The sequence below is a fragment of the Dipodomys spectabilis genome, unplaced genomic scaffold (assembly GCF_019054845.1).
Source record: "Dipodomys spectabilis isolate Male_0828 unplaced genomic scaffold, ASM1905484v1 ptg000123l, whole genome shotgun sequence".
Taxonomy (NCBI): Eukaryota; Metazoa; Chordata; class Mammalia; order Rodentia; family Heteromyidae; genus Dipodomys; species Dipodomys spectabilis.
In genome coordinates this window covers 1,183,951-1,192,795 of record NW_024870800.1, presented here as the reverse complement: position 1 = coordinate 1,192,795, position 8,845 = coordinate 1,183,951, and positions in this window count along the sequence as shown.

Here is an 8,845-nt window from a genome sequence, read left to right as displayed (position 1 = left end):
ATCAAATAGGTACTTAAAAGTCCCACTTGTATTTCGAAAGGGACATGATAATGTAAGAACCAGCACAAAGATGTAAAGAAGCTACATTAGAAGATAAAGGAAAAGACAACAACCCAGATTCTGAATTTTCTGGAAAGCAGAAGCGGAAGTAAATGCCTTTTCCACTAAAATCATCTGAAAAGTATTTCAGCTCTGTCGGTGGCTCGATTTTAATTTAGTGAGACGTCTTTTAGATTTCTGTCCTTTAGAACTGTAAAATGATAAATACAGATGGTAAAATCCACTTAACTTGTAGAAATTTTTTACAGCACATTTAGTTTATTAAACTAACTCAACTACAGCCTTTTCCTGATGCAAATACAGGGACAACATATGTCCTTTTTTCTGAGAATAAAAAAAAGTTGCCACTGGTGTTGTACACATGTGTGATGTACATACTACTAAGGGCCTTGCATTAATAAAGTCTGGAAATTCTAAATAATATCTAAATAAGAAGTTCGCTATCTTTATTTTCACATATGGGGATCACTAAGTACCAAAGTTATGTAGAAGGCTAGGGTAAGAAAATGGAAATGAATGCATTAGAAACAAATGCATGAAATAAAAAAGCATTAAAATACATATCTAAGGGTTCATTTTCATAACCTCACATTATCTGACCTTTTCCGTTTGACGCATACATATACTAAATATTGCAAATAAGGGAAACCATGGGACATATGTTTCTTTGGGCCTGGCTTACTTCACTTAATATAATTTTTTCCAAGTTTTTCCATTTCCTAACAAATGGGGCAGTGTCATTCTTCCTGATGGAGGCATAGAATTCCATTGTGTATATATACCACATTTTCTTGATCCATTCATCTACTGAGGGGCATCTGGGTTGGTTCCATATCTTAGTTATGGTAAATAATGCTGCAATAAACATAGCTGTGTGGTCTTGTTTGTAATCATTTTGGTAAATGCCCAAAAGTGGGATTTCTGGGTCATAGGGGAACTCTATGTGAAGTCTTTTGAGGAACCTCCATACTGCTTTCCAAAGTGATTGAACAAGTTTACATTCCCACCAACAATGAAGTAAGGTTCCCTTCTGTCCACATCCCCTCCAACATCTGGTGGAGGTGAGAGGGAGGGGGGAGGCTTGGGGGGGAGGGGGGAGGTAGGGAAGGGATGTGAAGGGTAAACAAAATAGGAGGCTGCAATGCTTGATATGAAATGTACGCATTATCCTGCCCATATAATTGTAACCCCTCTGTACAGTATGTTCACAAAAAAATTAAATTAAAAAAAAAAAGAAAATGGAAATGAAATCTGTCTCCTAATATTATAAAAATATTTTATGTCATTTTGAGGTACACTTTCTAAAGTAATAAAAAAATAAGATAAAACAGAATCAGAAACTCAATTTTTCATCCTTCCTACCATTCCAACAGAAATTCGAGAATCCAATAAACATATAGCTATCCCAGGATGGTATAGGATGTTATAGGATCACTAGATGGTGAAAAAGAAGATAACAAAAATGGATCTCCTGATACAATGGGAAACAAAATCTACACCTTCAGATTGAGATATAGCTAGACAATAGTTTCCACTATGGTAAGTCTTTGATATTTTCGTTTGTTTACACAGCAACTTTCCTCTCAGGAAATGATTTTATTAATACTCAAGGGTTTGCAGCTTATAACCCAGCATCAAATAATGTTTCTAAATTTAAACAAGCATGATTCCAAGAGTAACCAAGGCTACTCCCATTGCTATAGCTGATAAAAAAAAATGTTCTTGGGGAATAGTCAGTCTTGAACTTTTTCAATCCTTTCCTCTTCTCCAACATGAGAAGTCCAAGGCATGATATGTAAAACAGATTCTTATCTGTTTTATTGTTCACACTAAAGCAAATACAGTTTCACACTTTGTGAGCCTGACTTTGAGAAAGTCAGACCCTCGCAATCATTTTATAGACAAAAATTTACTGCTTTGGCTTAGATGTTTTCTAGCCTTTCGGTGTTGCTCTCTATTATTTTGGCAACTACATTGAAAAACAAGAGAAATCCATCATGGGTATGTTGGATTGCTCAAAGTCAAGGTGTCTCCAAACAAAGTTTTCTTTCTTTTTTTTTTTTATTGTGAAAATACTGTACAGAGGGATTAAAATTCTATGGGCAAGGCAATGAGTACATTTATAATCAAGCATTGTAGCCTCCTCCTTTGTTTCCCCTTCCCATCACTTCCCATCTTCCCCCTCCCCCCCCCACAAAATCCTCCCCCCCCCCCCCCCGCACCAAAGTTGTAAAGTTCGCTTTTGACATAGCGACCTGTACATCTCATTGTTGCAATGGGTCCAACTGTATCCCTATTTAATTGATTTGTTTTTTCCCTTCCCCTTTACAAATGATACCAACATCAAATACAGTGAAAGCACAGGTTATACTGTGGAGAAGGGACATACAAAGCGAGAAAAAATAATCTTATAAATATGTTAAAAACAATTGCTTGAAAGAAAAAAAAACCATTTGAATACATATCTTAGGGTTAATTTCACTAACATCAACTTATCTGACCTTTTGTGCTTGACTCAGACATATAATAGATATTGCAAATAAGGGAAACAATGGGAACCATATTTCTTTAGGCCTGGCTTACTTCAATTAATAAAATTTTTTCCAAGCCTTTCCATTTCCAACAAATGGGGAAATGTCAATCTTTCTGATGGAGGCATAGAATTCCATTGTGTATATATACCACATTTTCTAGATCCATTCATTTACTGAGAGGCATCTTGGGTGGTTCCATATCTTAGCTATAGTAAATAATGCTGCAATAAACGCAGTCGTGCTGGTAGCTTTAGAGTGGTCTTGTTTGTGATCATTGGGTAAATGCCCAAAAGTGGGATTGCTGGGTCATAGGTGAGGAACCTCCATACTGCTTTCGAAAGTAGTTGAACAAGTTTACACTCCCACCAACAATGCAGTAAGGTTTCCTTCTGTCCATATCCCCTCAAAGCATCTCTTTTTAATAGAGTTCTTGATTTTAGCCATTCTAAATGGGATGAGGTGGTATCTCAATGTTGTTTTTATTTGCATTTCTTTTATGGCTGGGGAGGTTGAGCATTTCGTCATGTGTCTATTGGCCATCATTCTTTCCTCTTCAGAGAAGTTACTCTTCAAGTCTTTAGCCCACTTATTTATTGTGCAGTTGTTTCTTTGAAGATTTGTTGTTGAGGGAAATAATTTTTTGAGTGCCAGGTATATTTTAGATATGAGACCCTTGTCCGTTTATGGCTAGTGAAGGTTTTCTCCCAATCCGTGGGCTTTCTATTGATCTTGCTAGCTATGTACTTTGCCATGCAAAAGCTCTGCAATTTCATGCAATCCCATTTGTCTAGCATTTTTGATTTGTTGTGTTTCTGGGTCTCTATTAAGAAAATTTCAGCCTGTGCCAAGGAGATCTAGATTTTCTCCTATCCCATCCTGTAATGTTTTCAGAGGGTCGGCTTTGACTCCCAGGTCTTAAATCCATTTGGAGTTGATTTGGGTGCAGTGTGATATATAAGGATCTAGCTTTAGTTTCTGCAAGTAGTTAACCAATTTTGTCAGCACCACGTACTGAAGAGGCTGTCTTTTTTCCATTCTAATTTTTTAGCTCCCTTATGGAAGATTAGATGGCAATAGGTCTATAGGTTTATTTCTGGGTTTTCAATTCTACTCCATTGGTCCTGATATCTGTTGTTGTGCCAGTACAAGCTGTTTTTGTTACTATGGTGTTGTAGTAGATTTTGAAATTTAGTATTGATATTCCTCCAGCAATGTTCGTTCTTTTGAGTATCGTTTTTGCTATTCGGGGTCTTTTATTGTTCCATATGAATTTTTGGATTGACTCTTCTATTTTCTGAAGAATAAGTTTGGAATTTTGATAGGTATCGCATTGAATTTGTAGATAGCCTTGGGAAGTATTGCCATTTTCACGATGTTTATCTTTCCAATCCAGGAGCATGGGAGTTTTTTCCTACTTTCTAAGTTCTGTTTTGATTTCCTTTTTCAAGTTTTTAAAGTTTTCATCATAGAGGTCCTTCACTTCTCTGTTTAAGTTAATTCCTAGGTATTTTATTTTTTGTGGGGCTATTAGTAATGGAGTTGCTTTCCTAATTTCAGCTACACTTTTCTCATTGTTGGTATACAGAAAAGCCATTGATTTTTGAGGTTAAATTTTATACCTTGCTACTTTGCCAAAGTTTTTAATCAGCTTGAGTAAATGGGAGTGGTGTCTGTGAGATTCTTTAAATACATAATAATGTCATCTGTAAATAGGGAGAGTTTTACTTCTTCTTTCCCTCTTTGGATCCCCTTTATGTTTGCATCTTATTGCTGTAGCTAGGCATTCTAATACTAGATTTAAGAGAAGTGGAGAGAGTAGATATCCTTGTCTTGTTCCTAAGTTAAGAGGAAATGGTTTTAGTTTTTCACCATTAAGTATAATACTGGCTGTAGGTTTGTCATATACAGTCTTTATTGTATTGGGGAAAGTTCCATGGATTCCTAATTTTTCCTGAACCTTCATCATAAAGGGGTGTTGGATCTTGTAAAATGCTTTCTCTGCACCAATTGAGATAACCATGTGGTTCTTATCTTTGCTCCTGTTGATGTGATGAATTTTATGAATTGATTTGCCAGGTTTGCCTCCATGATATGAATCCTGTTTGATCGTGGGGTATGATTTTTTGGATGAATTGTTGAAATCGTTTGGCCAAAATTTTGTTGAGAAGTTTTTCATCAATGTTCATCAAAGAAATGGGTCTATAGTTCTCTTTCTTTGAAGAGTCCCTGCCTGGTTTGGGATGTGTGTTCAGATGGCTTCTTAGAATGTGTTCGGTAGTGAAATTTCTCTTTCATTGAAGAGTTGGAGTAGCATTGATTTGAGCTCTGCTTTGAAGGATTTGTAGAATTCCACTGTAAAACCATCTGGTTCTGGACATTTTTTAGATGGGACGTCTCTTATTGCTGTTTCTATTTCAATGCTCGATATGGGCCTTTTAAGATGGTTTAACCCATTTTTTTTAGTTTTGACATGTCAATATTTGCTAGGAAAACGTGCATTTCTGCCAAGTTCTCAAACCTATTAAAATAAAGTTTTTAGAAGTATTCCCTTATAATGTTCTGAATCTTGGTTTTTTCTGTGATGATGTTTCCATTCTCATCTCTCAGTTTATTTATTTGGGTGTGTTCTCTTCTTTTTCTGATAAGATTTGTTAAGGGTCTGCCAATTTTGTTAATTTTTTCGAAGAACCTACTCTTTGCTTTGTTGATTCTTTCTATAGTTTTTTTGGATTATACTTCACTTAATTCTGATTTAATTTTAATTTTTTCTTTCCATCTACTGGATTGGGGTTTATTTTGCTGCTCTTTTTCAAGGAGGTGCTGATGTCTCATTAAATTTTGGTTTCATATGTCTCCAATTTGTTGATGTATTAACTCAGAGCTATAAACTTGCCCCTGAGTACTGCCTTTGCTGTGTCCCAGAGGAGCTGGTAATTTGTGTGCTCATTTTTCTTGAATATCATGAATATTTGAATTTCCTTTTTAATCTCTTCTAATCTCTTCAATGACTGATGACTCAGCAGTTTGTTGTTCAGCCTCCATGTGTTACCAGACTTTCTTTGTTGGCTTTTGGTGTTGAGTTCTAATTTTATTCCCTTGTTGTCTGAGAGAATGCAAGGTACAACTTCAATATTTCTGAATTTTGACCAGTTTGCTTTGTGTTTTATAATATGGTCTATTTTAGAAATTGTTGCACATGCTGCTGAGAAAAACATGTATTCTGATGCTGCTGGGTGAAATATTCGGTAGATTTCTGTTACATCTAGTTGACTATGCAGTTGTTTAGATTTGCGGTTTCTCTGTTGAGTTTTTGCCGTGTTGATCTACCTAGTGGGAAAGTGGTGTGTTAAAATCCCCAACATTTAATGGCTTTGGATCTATGTGGGATTTGAGGGAAAGCAGTGTTTCTTGCAAAAATTTGCGTACTACGTTTTTTGGCGAATAGATATTTAGAATTGTAATATCCTCCTGAAGGAGAGATCCCTTAATTAGTATGTAGCCACCTTCTTTATCTCTTCTCACGAATTTTAATTTGAAGTCTATTTCATCTGCTATTAGGATTGCAATTCCTGCATGTTTTTGCTGACGTTTTGCTTGATAGATTTTGTTCCATCTTTTCACAATGTGTTTGTTTTTATGGGCAAGATGTGACGCCTGAAGGCAGCAGATAGAAGGATCTTGTTTTTAATCCAACTAGACAGTCTATGTCGCTTAATTGTAGAGTTAAGTCCGATAATGTTGAGAGAGAGGACTGAGACGTATTTGGGAGTTCCTGCCATTTTATCCACCTTCTTGGCGGCTGCAGCTACTGGGTTCTCCCTATGGTTCTTGGATTCTCAGTTTGGGTGCGGTTTCTTGGCATTTATTGTGGTCTTGTTGGTTTTCTATGTGTTGGAAATCTTTAAGAATGTTTTATAGGGCTGGTTTTGTGGAGATATATTGTTTCAATTTTTCTTTGCTATGGAAGGTTTTTATTTTACCTTCAGTTATGAAGGAGAATTTAGCTGGGTACATTATTTTTGGTTGATAGTTGTTTCTCTTTAGGGCATGGCATACATCATTCCAGGCTCTTCTTGCTTTGGTTGTCTCTGGTGAGAAATATGAGGTGATTCTAATTGGTTTCCCTTTATAGGTGTTTGATCTTTTCTCTTTGACAGCTTTAAGGATCTTTTCCTTGGTCTGAATTGATACTGTGTGGATTAAATTGTTATGGTGGGATGTCCTATTCTGGTCTGGTCTATTTGGAGTTCTAAAAGCTTCTTGTATTTGAATAGGCCTATCTTTTTGCATGTTTGGGAAGTTTTCTGCTAGGATCCTGTTAAACAAATTTACTAGACCATTATCTTCTGTTTCTAGGTGCTCCTCTATACCCATTATCCTCAGATTAGGCTTTTTGATGTTGTCTTCCAAGTGCTGAATAGATCTATCATATTTCTCGAATTTGTATTGGATGGTTGTATGTTCTTTCTCTATAATATCTAGGCTGTCTTCAATCCCCGAGATTCGATCTTCTGCAAGGTCTAACCTGCTTTCAAGTCTTTCTATTTTGTTTTTTATTTCTTTTCCTTTTAATTGGTTAGTGAGCTCAAATCCCATCAATGGCAGAAATACTGGCTCTAGTTCCAAGACAGTGACTTAATATTTTTAATGGAAGCAGTTGTCTGCCAAGATTTTATTTTCATTAACAATGATCTATTTATTCCATTATATAAATTTAACATATTGTTTGTTTCACAGTAAATTAATATTTATAGAATTTCTTTCCTTTGGAGACCAGGTTCTGCAGTGTAGAACAGGCTTTCCTCGCCTCCTTGTTTTCCTGTGTCAGGTTCCTGAGTATTGGCTGGCATTACCATGTGGTAGCATAGTACCATGTCCAGCTATATTATTTATATTTTGCACAGTAGAATATTAATGTGAACAGCTTTAAGCCACATATCTTCATGAGTATGAATGAATTTCTTGCGAAAATGTTATAAATAGTGTTATTGAGTGAAGCAAATTATAGTAGGCATGTCTTTAATCCCAACATCCAGGAGGATTGTTAGTTTAAGAGCAGCCTGAGTTACACAGCAAGTCCCTTTTAAAACCACAAAACAACAACTGGTGAGCTTGGTAGAAGGAAAGTATTGTTAAGTAAGGTGATAGTAATATACAAAATTGTGTGTGTGTGTGTGTGTGTGCTTGTGCAGGTCCTAGGGCTTGAACTCAGGGCCTGGGCACTGTTCCTGAGGCTTATGCTCCAGTCTATCACTCTACCACTTGAACCAAACTCCACCTCAAGCTTCTTTAGAGGTCATTGGATATGAGTCTGATCCAGCTTCCTGTCAGGCTTAGAAACTTGATCCTCTTTTTTCAGCCTCTTCTGTAAGTAGGATTACAGGCATGTTGTATTACTGTTAAGTAATATAGTAAACATCATGCCAGTTTATACACCTTCCAGCAGTTTTTGAGTGTTGCACACACACCTAAGATGAGACCAGCTCCATGTTTGATGACTTCCAGATCTCATATCCCGTGAGATAAGTATTGTTATGCTCACTCTACCTGAGAAGCAATTGAGATCCAGAGAGTTTAGTTAATTTTGAGTCCCCAGTTACTATACAGTGGAGCCTGTATTCAAGCTCATCTAGTTCTGATAATTTCAGAAAACATGGAGTCATCATGTAGTCTAGTCAACATGTGTTCTAGCAAGTACTGCTCTTTGCAAGTACAGTTCTGTGCCTGACAGATTACCTTTCTCTCTTTTTAACTGTTTGTACCCCCTTTCATAAGCTAGGGACAGCACAAATGATGAGAAGAGCCATTTTTGAACGAGAAATTGATAATGGGGATTGACCTTGGTATCACATACTTATTAATCTGATCTTCCATTTGAGTTATGCCTCCAGCAATATATTTGTTTTTTCTTTTGTATTATTATTATAAAGACCAGTTACACAGATGTTACAGTCATATATCAGGTATCGATATATATCTTTTATGAAAGGTCACTCCTTCCCTTGCTCCTCAATTTTTCTCTCTCACCGGTTAGGTTTTATTAACTTTTCTTCTTCTTCTTCTTCTTCTTTCTTCTTCTTCTTCTTCTTCTTCTTCTTCTTCTTCTTCTTCTTCTTCTTCTTCTTCTTCTTCTTCTTCTTCTTCTTCTTCTTCTTCTTCTTCTTCTTCTTCTTCTTCTTCTTCTTCTTCTTCTTCTTCTTCTTCTTCTTCTTCTTCTGCTTCTTCTTCTTCTGCTTCTTCTTCTTCTGCTT